Genomic DNA, 15657 nt, shown 5'->3' with positions numbered 1-15657 from the left:
AGGAAAAACAAAGCAGGGCACAGAGAGACGAGATACCATGAGAAAGATAGCTTGTGTCCTGTGTGAAGGAGGTATGGAGAGAAGAACTGGTCCCCAGACCTTGTCTGCACAGTGTTCCAGTTCCTGTCTCAGACCTTGTGGGAGATCTCATTTTATTTGAGATAACTGTTGCCCCTGTTCCTTGGTCTTCAAAGAGCCTGACCTAGTTGCTATTAAGGTATCAGTGATTATTAGTAGCTTATTGTATTATTCCAGCTAAGATAAAGTCCCTGGAGTGTATACTTCCTGGATATGATTTTATCTATATTTGATCTGTTATGAAAGGTACTTTTGGTTCCTTTGCTTCAGCTATCTCCCAGCAATTTTCATGAGGAATAGCATCTTGGCATCACCTTGATTCAATTATCGAAAGATTTCAGTGACTGCCCAGTTATTTTTCCAGCAAATACATTCTTACTCATATGGTTAAAGAATGATTGCCTTGTCCTTTCCTTGTGATGATTGTATCCATTTTAAGTATATTCTCTGTTTTGTTCAAGATAACTTGCTTACTGTGGGCACATTGCATTTCCTATTTTTGATTTGAATGAGTGGTCACACTATGGAAAAGTTTAAACATATACAAAAGTAGAGGAAATAGATAATGAACCTATTTACCCTTTAACAATTACAAATAAATGGCCAATCTTGTTCTGTTTAAACTCTGCCTGACTCCTTCCCTCTCCAGATAATATTGAAACAAATTCCTGGCATTCCACTTGTAGGTCTATGTATTTCATTGTGTATCTCTAAATGATAAAATCTCTTAAAAATAAAACATAGCTGTAATACCATTTATCACCCTGATAAAAAAAATCCTAAGTCATTCTTTAATATTATTAAATACTTCTTAACCTTCAAATGCTGTTTTTACTATAAAATGAGACCCTATTATGTAACAGAGAAGAGAGAAGTCTATCTCCCAGGGCCCAGGGATGCTGTGTACTGAATGGTTGCCCAATAGATGCTTCCTTTTGCCCAGAGAGCTGAGGTCTGGGGCTGCTTATTTGAGAAACGATTAAATGATGTCGACTGAGTGGCTCATGTAGTATCTTTAATGCTTCGTATTCACTTAGTTTTTATTCCTACCTCTGACAGGTTGCACTGCGTTGTATAAATAGTGCCCTCTGGAGTAGTGAGGACAAAGTCTGTGCTGCCTGGAGGTGGGCCCTGAGCATTGACATTTGTTTTTAAATATCCTGCAGGTCTTTCTAAGGTGCAAGCAGGGTTAAGAATGCTCGTCTAAAATATACTATCTGGGCTTAGTGCAAATAATAGTATTATCTATCATACTTTATCTTCACCAGTTCAAGATTGTAAGTGTAAATATAACTCAGTAATTCTCTTAGCTCTGTTTCACTTGCTGGGTATTTCCTTTCTTTTTGTTTTGTTACTTTTAATGGATAATTATAGTAGCATGAAACATTCTGTCCACTTAAATCTTCCTGAAGAAGTGAAATGTTCTTGTTAATTAAATGCTGACTGGATAGATTGTTTTGTATTATTTTAATTATGTTTTTAAAAAAATATTTTTTAATGTTCTTAATAATATTCTCCTAAATACTTTTTAAGAATGTGCTGTTTTATACTTTTTTCCACTACTTGTGATTTAAATTGTCAGATAATTTTTTTTTTAACAGTTGAGTATGTTTGGTCTGGAGATGGGAGAGAGACAAGATGTAATAATTCCCTGTAGGGTCATGAAGTTTGTAACCCACAGTCCATATCCATACCTTATCTATCCCTAAATCATCTATCTATCTTTATTCCTATGTGTTTACTTACCTGTATAATTATTACATTTACCATTTGCAAAGAATTCAGCAAATGTCATCAATTTTCTTTTCACTCTTGCATGGTATATTAGTATGTATATCAAATCTCACTTTCTAAGACAGGAAACTGACATGTTCAGAAGTCAAGTGGTTTGTCTATTTTCAAAAATTCAATAAGTAAATTAGAGTTGGTTAAGATAGTAGCCTGTGGTTTATCCTGGTCAAAATCACTATGTTTCAATCTCATGAAAGCTTAAATTAAAAAAAAAGTATATATTAGGTGTTGCCAGTCTTTTTGGTTTCACTAAAACAACGTATTTCTTGGAATTCTTTAAATAACTTTTTTGTTTGCCTGACTATCTCTTATTGTACTGATGTGATCATCTGTATTAGTATCCTAAGGTTTCTGTAACTACAGAATTTATTCTGTCACAATTCTTGAGGCTAGAAGTCTAAAAATCAAGTGTTGGCAAGACTGTGCTACCTCTGAAGGCCGAAGGGAAGAATCCTTTCTTGCCTCTGCCTAGCTGCTTCTGGTGGCTCCTGCGATCTTGGACATTTCTTGGCTTGTAACTAATCCTTCTAGTCTCTGCCTCTGTTGTCACATGACCTTCTACCATGTGTGTATCTCTGTGTCCTTTTCTATTCTTGTAAGGATGGAAGTCATTGGATGTAGAGCCCATACTAACTTGATATGACCTCATCTTAACTTGATTACCAGGAGTTAGGACTTGAATATATCTTTTTGGAGGACACAGTTCAACCTGCACCATCACCTTTGAATTCACTATATCATATCGTGCCTGTTACTTTCTAGGCTTTCAGTACATTTTTGTTAAGTAAAGGACTGCCTGGTACCATTATGTACACACAGTAAGCCATAGTATAGTCATTCATCCTGGAACCAGAGGAAACAGTAAGAAATCATATAGCCCATTTCTTCCATGAGAAAGTGGGATGTATTATCTTCAGTGTACCAGTAAAGGCAACAAAAAAGTTTCAGAGACTTAACTATACTCTACAGGGTGGTATGGGCAAAATGTTAATTATAAAAATGTTGATAAATAATGAGTTAAAAAATGTTAATTCCTTTATAGAGTCTTTTGTGATGCCAGTTGGTTTTTTCCTTATTAATTAGTGTTTTTACATATTTGTACCTGATATGATAATGTGACAGATATTAATATAGTTAAGACTTTAAAGCTCTTCTAATCAAATTGCTGTCATTTTACAGCTGAGGAAACAGAGGTCTGAAAAGGTTAAGTGAATTGTTGAAAACCAGAGGTAGGTGATGGCATTTCTGGGTGGGTCCTGAGTATTTAGTATTGAATTCTATAATGTGAATGTAATGTGACAAATTTGATAGCACCTAGAGGACACTGATGAAAATCAATAATGGACTCAAATATAAATACTGAAAGAATTGGAAATAATTTAAAGGCAAAAGTAAGGGATGATTTAATGAATCAATAATGTTCTCTTGCCACTGAAGGCAAATGGAGAAAAACAGCCTCAAACTTCAAGAGATGCAGATTCAGGTTCGTTTTCCAACTGGAAAGTCTGACAGTGGGATTGTTAAGAGTTGTAGGGCATTTGAAGAGGAATGAACTCTGCCCTCCTCACTCAAAAGAAAACGAAAGCAAAACCCACACAAATCCGATTATTAGTTTGATTTTACCTGGAAACTTCAAATTTTTTCAAATCCATTTGCTTACGTACTTTGCTTCTTGATTCAGTCCACCTCAGTGCTTCCTCCTCAGAATGCAACTTTAAATTTATTTCACAAGGAGAGACTTCACCCCACTACAGTTATAATCTCTGAAATCCTTGAACCTGTGGCTCCTTGGTGCCTGGTTTTTACATTTGTTCCCTGTGAAACAGGACATGATGTGAATGATGCCTCTCAAATCTCTTACCTTCAGATTACAGCATAATATTCATGCATCAGGCTTCCTATAGATGGATCAAGATTTTGTTTCTTCACTGGGATCCTTGATGCCTTCCAAGAGATGAGGGCAGAAGCAATAATTCACATTCCTACCAGCTTTGTTGGTCCGTCTTGTTCTGGGTTTTGACATGGCGTAGGGGAGGCTGATGGATTTCCTAGCTGTGAATGAGCACTCTGTCTCAGCTGATCTGAATATTTCCTATTGAGTGGGTTCTATGACTGACTTTTCTCCATCATTGGTTGCTCTAGCAAAATTACACTGCCTACCTGCAACTTGTATATAATTATATGCTCTTTTCTGCCAGCTATCTTTCTTATGTCTGTATCCTTCTCTTGACAAATACAGGCAATTATAAGCTCATAGGTTTCTGTTTTATTTTACTGTAAAATGTAATCTAACCTCTTTTCTCCCATAGGCTTTCATAACCTATATGAAAACAAAAAAACAAATAATTAAGTCTCACTTGTTAGTGGCTGTCCATACAAGTAAGTGGCTTTCCTTAGCTTGGAAAGGAAGACAGTTGGCTATCAGAAAGCCTTTAAAGTTACCTATTTTTATTGCATCCAGTGAGAATTTACCACCAACCAATGTTTAAAATTCCAAGGCAGTGGCTCTTGGTGACTTTAGAGGAGATTATGGTCATTAGCACTCTTTCTGGTTGTCAAATAGGGTAGCCTTTGCCTATATGTAAGATAAATTAAGAAAGAAGTACACATGATGGAATAATATGGACCAGTTCAGAACACCAAATATCTAGCTTGTGTGTCTGATGGTAAAGTTAGAGCAGTTCTGCATTTCTTAATTCCACTTTGTAGGGTGTCAGCATTGAGTTTCTCTTTAAAAGATGACAACTAATCAAGAGTTATGGGGACTCCCAGTGGATGATTATCAAATGTATGAATACAGATCCATGTATGATCTGATATATACTCTTAATGTTCCCATTTATTAGCCGTAAGATTTCGGGGAAATTGCCTAACTTTTGTGAGCCTCAATTTTCTCATCTCTTAAAGTGGGACTAATAATACTTACCTTGCAGTGGTATTGTGAAGATGAAATTAAACCACATGAGGTAATGTAGCTACGGAGCCTAACCTAGTACCTGATACAGTGAGTACTTTGTGTTTGTATAGCACTGTACAGTTTTCTCACATACTGTTATCACCCCATGTTCCCAATGAAACTCTGAAGCAGTCAGGAAGGGCGGTGATAGCATTTTCTTACGTATGAGAAAGCTGAGTTTCAGACAGTGATTAGTTTAGTATCATATGTCTATTTATGCTTAGGATTTCTGATTCCTAGGCCAGAAGCGTTGGCCTTTCTCCCCCTTTATTTAAACTTCTAACTTTCTCATTCACTTATTTAAGCTCCTAGCTAAAGGTATAAGGGGTTAAGGGAGCCAGTGCTTTAATGGAATTCTTGATGCTTTTAAGTCTGTATGCAAATGAAATAGCCTGCTTAAAGGGCTTTGGAAAATAATTTAAAACGCCAAACAAACATATAAAATTGAATGTTTCTTTTAATTATTTTAAGTTATTGCATTTTTTCTGTTAATAGTCACATTTTCTTTACTTGGTGGTAAATTGGAAACATCTAAACAACAATCAGTTCTGAAGAAGAAAAGAAAAACTTCCTATAGCCATTTTTCTGTTCTAGTTACTGTATTAGCCTTGTTCAAATATTCTCGTAATAGCAAATTCTGTATTGCTCCCAAAGCTTTTGTTGAAGAATTCCTGAGAATTGTAGCTCCTTAGTTTTTGTGGGAGGAATTAATTTTATTAACATGTGGCAATTAAACTGACACTTTAGGAATTATGAGCAAACAACGTAGGTCAGTGTGAGATTCTCTCTCTTTCCTTTAAGTTCACTGGAAGAAGACATTTCCAATAATTGTTAACAACTGGAGAAAACCTTGTGAAGAATGGCGAGTACTCCGCTCTTCTACCATTCCTGGAATTTAAAAAGGAAAGATTGTCCCACTTGTGCACGATATCCTCACTCTACATCCGTAAACTTCCTGCAATGTAAAGAACTTGGGCAGGTGTTATTAATAAAAAATAATAATAAAAAAACCCTTCTATTTTAAATAAGGATGCTATTCTGCCAGCTTTGAAGCTCACACATACTCTCTAACTTATCCCAGCTTTCGCTCATCTGGTCTTTAAATGGCTCCTTTCATGTGGTCAGCCCACGAGTCGTGCGTACTGCCGCTCAATCACGCCACTGTACGTCGCCGTCATGAGGGTGGTTTGCATGATTTGCATTTCCTGTACTGTTTGAGCTTCAATGAGCTCCAAGCGCCACGTATGAAGAAACCACTGCCAAATAATGCAATGATTTTAGTCGAACCAGATGAGCATGTGCTGGAGTCAGGCTACCAAGTGGAGTGGGGAGGGGAAGGGGTGTTGTCAGGATATCCTGTTAAAAAAGGATGCCTCAAGATGTCCATACATGCAAGATGTGAATTTCATAGCAAATCTGGCCATGGAACATATGAAGGTTACTTTTGGGAAGATAGGGCTGAAGTGCTGTGATGAATAACCATATATATGTTACTCTTAGAAAATTCAGTGTTTTCGATTTTCGTATTACATCATGCTGCCAAGGTAATTATTTACTGTGACAATAATAGTTTTTGATGACATTAGTTTTTCAACCATACAGAGTTAAATTTAGTCAAAATTAAATTAAATACATTGATTACTTGTCCCCTTGTCCTGTAAAAGAGAGCTTGTATTTTATTGAAAAATAATCGATAAATGCTGTTGGACAACTATTACAGAAATGACATAGTAGTGGGCCAATGAATAGCTACTAAAGTGGGGAAGGAAGAAAAAATGTAACAGATACTAGTCTTCACGAAAAACATAGACAGATGGGGAGACAGACCTATATGATGCCACAAATAGATGAATATCTTGTAAGGATTTCAAACAAATGTTGAAAGATCTAGTGAAATTTTAAAAGTTGGTTTAAGAGTATATCTTGTGCTTATAAATAGTGTGTTTATTCTGCTCACCTGAAACCCAACCTGTAAATTGTTCATGAAATATTTTATCAATATTAAGCCAAAAGAATACAGACTGAAACTATATATAACAACAGTTTTTAAAAAGCATCTCAATAGGAGCATTGACTTTAATTTTTCTTTGACCTCTTACACTCAGATACGGTGTTTCAGTGCCTACAAGAAAAACTTCAGCAGTAGTCCTGTTGACCATTAATTAATGATAGTCTCAAAGATTTCCTAGTCTTGTATACAGATAATTGAAGAATATTCTCTTTTCTCATATAATGTGTGCTTCATAAAAATGTCCCTGATAACTCGCTGTGGATGCTACTGTATAGTTTTTAGTTTAGTACCAGTTCACTTGATTATATTTTATCAGCTAATCAGTGTGCCCTGCAGCAGTTTTAAGATACTCTAAAGAGGAAGCTTCAAAGCCACAGGTACTTACTGAGGAAACAACTATATTAAGAAAAGGTAGGCAACTTATGTGGATGAAAAAAATACTGTTATTATATCTACCATAAAGTGATTTTGCATGTTGCATACATTATGCAGTCGTCTAAGCCTGAAAGCACTTTCATGTGTTGAGAATTGGAGTGTTAAAGGCCAGTCTTTACTTCCTTTTTAATTCTCTCTTATACTTTTTTTTGCTAATTTTCACTTTTAACACTAATCTGTCTTTAGTACATGACTTAATCCTTATCTAATGCTCAGTCTGGCACTCTTGGATTATTACTAGATTATCTGCCACGGGAAATCTCAAACCAGGGAACATTTTTTTCAAAGAGCCTGAATTTGAAGGAGGGGAAATTTGCCCTCCTGAGCTCTTTCAAAATGTTCAGCTTGATATGTTCACTGGTAATATTGGAATGTTGTATCTTAAGTAATGTCATAGCTCTTATATAGATTATCAAAATTATTATTGCTTATTAGATAAATTAGTTTTAAGAACATTGAGCTTATGGTTGGAGATTTTAGTTTTATGTAAATATGTTTGAATAATGAATAATATTCTACCAACCTTTCTTTGAACATTCTTCCTGGTTACTTAGTTCGTAAGAAACTATTTTTTGAATCTAAAAATAAATTGTATTTTTAGATGTTTAATCCCATAGGGGAAAGGAACACATTTTGCATCACTTGTCTTTAATTTATTAAACAATTCTGTAATGCACTCTGTGCACAGATCATGAAAACCACTGGCACACATATTTCTGACCTCACAACATAAGCTGCACTCTTTGTGGCAATCCCGGCAAATGTGTTTATAAAGATTCCAGCAGTAATAGTCTTGTGACTAAATAAGAAACAGAAGCTGAAGCTAAGAGCCAAACAGATACCTATCGGTTTCCTTGAGTTTAATCTGATTAAAACATGGCTCTCAAAAACATTAAATACAATGTCATGTCAGAGAGGCGGTATATGACAAATATAGTTCATGACAGGAAATCGTTATTAAATCAGCATTACTAGTGAATCTGTTATGGAAATTTCCCTGTAATTTAGTTAAGGTTCCCCCATTTTTCACCTCAGTGCATCACTATACTTTTCTGTTTTAATGTTAAGTATGTAATTTTCTGTTGACGGAAAGGCAGTTTTCCTACTTGTAAATACCACACGTCTTTATTGTTATCACTAACCCAGCATGAACCAGCTCTTCACTTCAACTAGAAAGAAATACTTTGCAGAGTAAAAGAGAATCCACACCAGTCATTGGCCACCATGACCTAAATATCACAAACCTAAAGGCAGCAACCACCTCGCTCTTCACAAGGGCAAGCAGTTGTTTTGAATGAGAAACACAGCTGCTTGGTTGAATCCCAGGTTACTGATAACCATCTGACTTTAAAAATAGTAATTGATGTTAAAAAGTTGAGAACTTCATCAAAATCACATCTTTTTTACTCTTTGCTTTGAGGAAGTACAGGTACAACATTAACCCATATATTTGTAGCTAAACTCTGAGTACTCTAATTTTTTAACAGCTCAGAAAGCATTTTTTAAAAAGAAATATTTTTACAAGGCAAGAGGATTATTTGGCCGACTTACATTAATGAAACATTTTGGCACATGTTAAAGATTTCATCGAGCTATTACAACCACCCCCAAAAAATCTTGGTTTCCATTTAAAATGTCACCAATGTGGAAAAAATACCATCAATCAAATTGCGTATCTTCTAACTGAAGAGAAAAAAAAAAGTTAAAAAAAAGAAGAAAGAAAAAAAGAGAAACAAAACAGTGAGTTTCTAGAGCATTTTTGGCTTCCCTTAAGGAATTTTGACTTAGATATAGTCAGTTATCTGTGGCCTTAAGATTATCTTTTTTCTCTTTTTTCCATTGTATGTTTTCATCTTCACAGAACTAAATCCAGTAAGCAATGTTCCTAACTTTGTGTTCTTCTCGTCAAACACTGGAAATGCTTCAGTTCTTGTGAATGAGAACAGTAAAATAAATTATTTTTCTGAAGAAACATAGGGACCCCACTTTACAACAAAGAACTCTAAAAATGCACATCGTTCTTTTCTTCTCTCTTTAAAATTATTCTTAGGTCCTGGTGGGAACAAAGGCCCCCATCTCAAGGAGACGTAAATACTAAATCCTTCTTGTGAGTTGAATCCAGGAAGAAACCTGTGTGCAAGTTGTGGAAAACTAGGTGATTGTTGTCTCATTATGCTCGCTGAGTTCTGTAGGTAATTTTGTAGGTCTAATCTTAGACCTTTCTCTAATCTTTCTTTACATTAGGACCACCGTCACCTTTGAGGTAGACCAGGTGTCCTGACCCACACTGTGTTCATAACATGCATTGGAGTAAAGGGATGGCTTACTTTTCTTCTATTAGTTACCTTTAGGAACAATCATCTTAATTGCATCATGCACCTGGTATAGAAAAAGATATCTAAACCACATTAGAAAACCAAGATTAAACAGGAAGATCCTTGGAAGTTTGGCACTGAATGTGCTAGCATGCATGCAACTCTATGATAAAATCATCTGTGTATTTTAATACAGCTCTTTCACAGTAACACTACCTCAGTATCTTCTAAATTTCCTCCTCAGTGGTTTATTTATAAGCCATGCCAGAGATCACTGTAATAATAACATACTAGCCTCCCATAACCATTCTATGTAATAGGAAAGCTTTATGTAAAGTGGCAGTGAATGTTCTCAAAACAATTGTGTAAGCAAAACCTAATTATAATCAATTAACATATATAGAAGTGTACTGAGAGGGATTGAGGTATTTGTGCAAATTTAGGGCACTTTTAAGTGGCAGGCAGCTGAGGAACCCAGGTTTCCTGACTTAGGCTCTTTCTACTCTACTGTCAACAAGAAATTATTCTGCATCACCTGAAAATGAAAGGAGTGTTTCACTCAGAAGTTAGACAGGTACTTGCTGTCAAAGTGACTTTAATCCAGGAGACTTAGCTCAGGCACTCTGGCTGGTTGAGGGTAATCTGAAAGACTGGATATATTTAAGTGTCCCTCTTTTTCTTTTTTTTTAAATTATATATGCACATATATACAAATGTATGTATGCATATATATATTCTTTTTTCTTTTTTAGTATAACTGATACTATTTAAAAATTATTTATTTATTTGGGGGGTAATTAGGTTTACTTATTTATTTACTTTTTAGAGGAGATACTAGGGATTGAACCCAGGACACGTGCATGCTAAGCATGCACTCTACCTCTCGAGCTATACCCTCCCCTCTAAGTATCTCTGTTTCTAATTTGCTTATTCAAATGTCAGCTTTGATGGCGTTTAATCAGGGAAACTTAGGGGGGAGATAACATATTCCTCTGACTCTTCCTTCTTTTTACCAGGCAGCCAGAAGTTAGCAGTTAGGAAACAGGGAGAGATGTGAATGAAATGCTAGCTTTTGGATATGATGCAGGTCCTCACTGAAAATGTGGCAAGCTTGAATCCAGCTTCTTGATCAGAAGGTCCTTGTTGACTCTTCTACCTTCATTGGGCTCGTCTCTAGTATCCAACTCCATTCTCTCTCTAAATCTCTCTGAGGAGCATCTTAGGATTTCAGGTCCCTTTTCCTTTTCTGGCTTCTGTTGTAACCAGTTTCCGGCCTACATCAGAGGATGACTAAGATTATCCTATAGAGTAGATGCTGCAAACCAGATGGAGCCCAGTAGGATACAGGTATATGAGATACCTCAGGAGAGCCTCTCTTTGTCAAGTTAAAGGAGAGAGACTTGTATCTGCAGATAGCCGATATTGGAGTGAGGCACTGAACACAAATTTATGAGTCAAAATATTGGTCTTCCCAGGATAGAACGTGAACCAACATGCTGCAGAATTTCAACCTGCATGTCTGTGGGTGGGAGATAGGTGAGTGACAGTGATCAAAACAAGAAGATAGTGTCCTCTGGAAACAATAATCATAGATTTTTACCTTAGAAACAATGTGTAATGTTTATTAAGTTCCTCACAATTTACCTATGTCTGCATGACCTCATTCCATCTTCATAGCAACTCCTAAACAGTAGGTAAGCATGAAAAATCTTTTAGAGATCAAGTTCAGAAAGTTGTGATTTGCCCAAGTTACCCATTAGGAAATTTTAGAGTCAAGACTTGAACCCAAGGCTTTGAATGTAGCAAATGCTTTTTTCCCCCCTCTGCAATGCCAATGCCTTTTTTTCTCAAATAAGATGTATTTTTTTTCCTTCCTCTTTCTCTCCTCTCTCTCACAGAAATATATGCCAGGCACTGTGTAGGCAGTGGGTGAACTGAGATGAAGAAAATAGGAGTGTTCTCTACCTTTATAGAACTTAGGCTACACTTCTTAGGACTTGCCAATTGATACGGTAGCCATCAGCCACATATGGCTGTGATGACTGTGAAATGTGGCTAGTCAGATCTGAGATATGTTATAACTGTAAAATAGACATGGAATTATAAATGTTTAGTTCCAGTAAAGAATACAAAATTTTTCATAATTTTTATTGATTATATGTCAATAATAATTTAGGTATCTCAAATTAAATAAAATGTATTATTAAAATTGATTTCATCTATTATACCTTCCTTTTATAATGGCTACTAGAAAATTTTAAATCAGATACATCTCTTGCATTTGTGACTCACATACTTCCATTGGATAGCAATCTGACCTATGGGGAGGTCATTTCCTGGGGTACATTAAGCTGTTTAGTACTTCTATGGTTACATTTTTTGTATTGAAACATTTGAATCATTTGAAGTTTGCCCTGTTGCATGCTGGTCTGGATCCCAGTTTATTTTTTCTCCAAATGGCTACCGAGTTGGCTCAACACCATTTATTGGGTTGTTCATCTCTGTTTTGAGAGGTTACTTTATCATTATGCTAACTCCTGTATGTATTCTTTGTATTTCTGAACTTTTACATTAGCCTCTGTCTACTTTTGAACCAGTGTTATTCTTGCTACTTTTAAGATTTCAAAAATGCTAACTCCTGTATGTATTCTTTGTATTTCTGAACTTTTACATTAGCCTCTGTCTACTTTTGAACCAGTGTTATTCTTGCTACTTTTAAGATTTCAAAAGATTGTTTAATGTCTTTTAGGGTTAATTTCCATCTCCAATTGATCATATCCTGCCCCCATCCCTGGAGTTTTCTTGGCTATTCTATTTTCATTGCCTTTATCCATGAAAATTAGAATCCATTTGTCTGGTTTAAACAAAAAAACCCCTTTAAAATTGTGATCAAGATAAACAAACTCAAAGAGAATTGATGTTTGTGTAATGTTGACTCTTCCTCTCCAAAGTAGTGATACAGCTTACCATTTATTCAAGTCATCCTTGGCATACTTTAACATTTTCTTCATAGAGGACTTGCATATTTCTTAAATTGATTCCTAGGAAATTTCATCTATGTATGTATGTCCTACTGTTTATGCAATATTTTCTTTAAATGCTTATTTTATATATATATTAATATTTTGATTTATAAAAAATTAATTTTGTCCTCTGTAAGCTTACTAAATTCTCTAATTGTTTGTATAAATAGTTTTTTGATAGACAGTCTTGAGCTTTCTAATCTTATCCACACATAGCTGATAAATTACCTACTTCTTTCCAGTTTTTATACCTCTCATTTTTATTTTCTCTTGTCTAATTCTGTTGGCTAGTCCCTGCAGTACAATGCTAAATAACGGTGGCAACAGTGAGTATTCTGTCTTGTTGCTGACTAGTGTTTCTTCCTAAGTACAATGCTGCCTTTTGAGTTGAACTGAACATATTTTATTATAGTAAAAAAAAATCATGTATTCTTATTTTAAAAATAAAAACATCCTGAACAGTTGTTAAATTTGGTTAAATGCCTACTCATAATCATGTGATGTTTTTCTTTTCAAAGTTATTAAAATGATGGATCTTATTGATTTACTAATTCAAACCATGCTTGTATTTTTGGGAAAAAGATCACTTGTTCATGATGTTTTACTCTGTTTTCATTTTCTGTTGGATTTAGTTTGCTAATATTTTTTTTCAGACTTTGACATCTATTTTTAACTGAGGTCCACCTGTCATGTATTGGTTTTGTTATACTTAACTTCATAAAAATAAAATAATTTGGAAGTTCCCCCACCCCCTGTTAATACCAGTTCAAAAGTAAATGGACTTATTTACTCTTTAAAATTTTGGTAGAACTCCCCTGTGAAACCAGTGAACTTCTTTAGTGCCTTATTTTGGGGTGAGTTGGTGGTGGTGATGATGGTGATAGTAGTGGATCTCTTTTAGGGGCAACTTTATTTCTCTTACAGAAATCTGCTTTTGTGTATGTGTGTGTGTGCCTGTTGGTTTTGTTTTTTAGATTCTCTACAGTTGAACCTTGAACACCATTTGTTTGAACTGTGCAGGTCTACTTATACAGGGATATTTTTCAGTAGTAAATTGTACAGTATTAACAGTCCTTGTTTGGTGGACTCTAAGGGTATGGTAGAACTTCAGATACAGAGAGCCAACTATAAGTTATAAACGGATTAAACTGCATTGTTCAAGGGTCAACTGTACTTCCTCTGAAGTATTAAAAAAACATTTTTTTCTTACAAAATTATGAGTATATGTATAGTTCTTTTGATCTTTAGGAAGGTTTACATTTATTCCCTACTGTTTGCCTTCATAATTATACATTTACATGACCCCCTAAGTTCTCTAATTCTTGGGATAGTATCTATTAGTTTTTTCCAAAGAATAATGATAAAATTAATGTGTCCCCACTTTCTTGTCCATTTTGCTTTCTCTACTGTCTGATTTTAACATTATCTTTCTTATTTTTTCCCAATATACTCCTTCGATACACATATACTTGTATTGTTTGATTTGTGAGTTTTCAAGAATTTCTGAACACTAACAGTTACTATGGTTAAGGCAGAGTTGAATCTACTCTATCTCCCAAATTTCCTTTATTTTTCTTTCTACAGTTGTATTATATCTACATGATCAGAGCAAATACCTTTTTATGTTCTATTTTGCTGCCTTAATTCTCACATTGGTTTTGGTTTTGATTCTGTGGCTAAATGTACTTATTGGAAGACTTCTGCCTCCAACCAATGTGAAATAACAGTAACTAGATTTACTTTTCCACCTAAAACAAACAGAAAATGGATAAAATTGTGCTATACGCCAGAAATTAACACAACATTGTAAACTGACTCTCTCTCTCTCTCTCTATGTGTGTGTGTATATATATATGTGTGTATATATATATATATATATATATATATATATATATATATATATACACTTAGAGAGAGAAAGAGAGAGAGAGAGAGACATTCAAGACACGGGACATCAAGCAACAAAAGACAGTGATCCCTGAGGGAAGGCCAAGAAATTAGGTGGGCTCTATGATTGCCCAAGCTTGTTTACCTTGGAAGGGTTTCTAGGCCCTGATGTAAGGAGGAGGAATCCAGGGCGAGACTGATTGGATCCCTGGCATTGACGAGATAGAGGTAGGAGCCTGGATAGATAGAAAAATAACATTGGAATAGGGAGAGCATCTCAAAGAGAGACCTCAAATCTGTAGAGGGTCCCAGTTGATCATTTATCTGAGTGCAGATTGGCACATGTGTGTTAAGAAACTTCCACAGCCAAAGAAAGAACCATGTGAGAAAACTACAAGAAATAATGCCCATTGCTCACAAAAGGCCATGAGTAGCATCCATTTCCAACAGCCAGACTGGAAAACCTCATGATCGAGTCAGGGCTGTGGTTTCAACTGGGCCTCAGCTGGGGAAGGTTCTGTTTTCAAACTCATGTGATTGTTAGTGGTATTCACTTACTTGTGAGCTGTTGGACTAAGGGCTTCAGTTTCTTGCTTGTTTTTGGCCAGAGACCACCCTCATTCCCTTGCCCTGTGGACTGTCCCAACATGGCTCCTTATATTCTCAAAACCAGAAAGGAAGAGGGCAAGATGATACAGTCTTATGTAATATAAGCACATACATCTTGTCACCTTTGCTTTAGAGGCAAGTAACTGGTCCTGCCTGTACTCAAAGGGATTACACAAGGCATGACTACAAGGAGGTGGGTCATGGGAGTAACTTTAGACTCTGTTCTCTCAACTAATGTTTAGGAGAATAACTTAAACGTATCTGGATTTAAAAAAAAAACAATATTGGGTTATGCCGGAAGAACAATGTTAAACACTACAGTAGATTTCTCATTGAAAACATCTCAAGGGGAAGCCAGTGGAGCAACATCTTCAAAGGACTGAAAGAAAACCAAGAACTCTCAACCTAGAATTCTATACTCAGTGAAAATATCACTCAAAAACAAAGCTAACAGAGATGGTCAGACTAAAACAAATAAGAACTGGGGATATAGCATATAGCATCATGACCATAGTTAGTAATAATGTATTCTATATTTGAAAGTTGCTAACA

At 35.5% G+C, this 15657-nt stretch overlaps 1 protein-coding gene across 10 annotated transcripts in view; it reads left to right on the top strand.

The window, feature by feature from the left end:
* GTDC1 (glycosyltransferase like domain containing 1) overlaps positions 1-15657 on the top strand; it is a 344764-nt gene that overhangs the window by 118912 nt on the left and 210195 nt on the right. Inside the window, exon 1 of one of the 10 annotated variants that reach the window (XM_072960924.1) lies at positions 3068-3098. The exons of the other annotated variants lie outside the window; for them this stretch is intronic. The gene's annotated coding sequence lies outside the window, so the exon portion shown is untranslated. Of the gene's footprint in view, positions 1-3067; positions 3099-15657 lie in introns of those variants that run through there. 10 annotated transcript variants of the gene reach the window in all.

This window comes from Vicugna pacos, chromosome 5 (genome assembly GCF_048564905.1).
Source record: "Vicugna pacos chromosome 5, VicPac4, whole genome shotgun sequence".
NCBI classification, from domain to species: domain Eukaryota; kingdom Metazoa; phylum Chordata; class Mammalia; order Artiodactyla; family Camelidae; genus Vicugna; species Vicugna pacos.
This window is presented reverse-complemented; position numbering and strand designations above follow the sequence as displayed.